General features: G+C 34.0%; 1 pseudogene; it reads left to right on the top strand.

Annotated features, from left to right (window-relative positions):
* Positions 1-299: 299 nt before the first annotated feature.
* On the top strand, positions 300-425 carry LOC145285380 (U2 spliceosomal RNA; annotated as a pseudogene).
* Positions 426-1670: the final 1245 nt, after the last annotated feature.

Below are 1670 nucleotides of genomic sequence, written 5' to 3'. Positions count from 1 at the left end.
ACACTTTTGTGCTTGGCCTTTTTGGTTAAGTTCAAAGGTCTGTTCTTAATAGATGCTGTTCTTAGCTTTTTAAGCTTTTCTTGGCCTTATCTGTTCCGGCAGATACTGCAAGCAAAAACCATATGTGGGGGCAACCACACATATAAAACCTTGGTCAATGTAGGGGCAACTCTTCATACCAATTGTCACTATCCATCTCCCCTACTCCCCGGGGAGTTGGTCCCCATTTCCCCTTCACTCCTCACATTAAATATCGGCCTTGTGCCTAATTTGCTCGGTGGGGGAGCAAATAAATACCCCCCTTTTCTTGGCCTTTTGACCAAGATCAAAGTGTAGTATCTGTTCTTACTACATACTATACTTATGGTGATATAAAGTGGGGGATCACTTTTCTGTATTAATTTAATGTAAAATGATCACCCACTTTACAACCAGTCAGTCTCAAAGCCATCCAAAACATTCTCCAGATCATTCAAGTTATTTTTGAAGGATTCCAGTTATTTTTAAGCATTCAAGTCATTCTTAAGGTCATTCAATTCATCCTTAATTTCATTAAAATCATTTACTTTTTATTTATTTAAGTCATTTCAGTCCATTTTTTGCTCATTTTAGTTTATCTTTAAGAATTTCATGCCAATCCTACGTTCACACATTCATTCATTACACGAGAGCACGAGATTAATGGCTATCGGCCTTGTTTATAACAAAATTGCTTTTATATTTTCTCTGGTTTCATTCTCTACAATTTTTTTTCTCCACGGTTCTCTCTCTCTCTCTCTCTCTCTCTCTCTCTATATATATATATATATATATATATATATATATATATATATATATATATATATATATATATATATATATATATATAATGCCTTTAAAAGTTTCTAAGCAGTTTTATCATGTCAATTAACTTTAAACGGAATATTTATCATGGAACTAAGGAATATTTTCAACAATATTTCTTTTTCGTACATCGTCCGTCAGAGTAACAGATTGATTCATATAATTAATGTTAATAAAAGGGAGATAATTTTAACTGTTCTTTTTAATCTCTATCCCCACACATAATATTTTGATTGCAGAAATTCCCCTCTGGACCAAAGTATCGTAGGTTTGCAACAACAGATGCCACATACAAATTCAATACATCTAGATTAATAACCACTACCTTATGTAGCTTACGACCACCATTTCTGCCACATTCATTAGTGATAATAAAATACTACATTGCATCCAATGAGCAACACTATCACAATCGGCACATCTACAAAGGAAGAAGTTCCTATTTATATATATATATGTGTGTGTGTGTGTGTGTGTGTGTGTGTGTGTGTGTGTGTGTGTGTGTGTGCGTGCGTGTGTGCGTGTGCGTGTGTGCGCGCGCGTGTGTGTGTGTAGAGTCAGAGTCTAAACTTCTTTATTCATGCAAACATTACATATCAGGATCCATCTCAGTTTTAGTTGATGTGAAGTCTTGATTTCGAACAAAATAGTAGCTGAAACATGTATGCACATATGTAGCCAATAATATTTGTATAGATGAAGATATTTATAGTATAGTATAACTTTAGCTGTTATTGAGCACTTAAAAAACACTAGAGTTTTATTAGTTTGACATCTAGGAAACAACAACGAAAACAACCTTTATCTCTATCTCTGCTATTAAATAA

Source organism: Euprymna scolopes, chromosome 9 (genome assembly GCF_053919585.1).
Source record: "Euprymna scolopes isolate OS-2025 chromosome 9, ASM5391958v1, whole genome shotgun sequence".
NCBI classification, from domain to species: domain Eukaryota; kingdom Metazoa; phylum Mollusca; class Cephalopoda; order Sepiida; family Sepiolidae; genus Euprymna; species Euprymna scolopes.
Note: the sequence above shows the minus strand (reverse complement) of the source record. Positions and strands in the feature narration are given on the sequence as shown.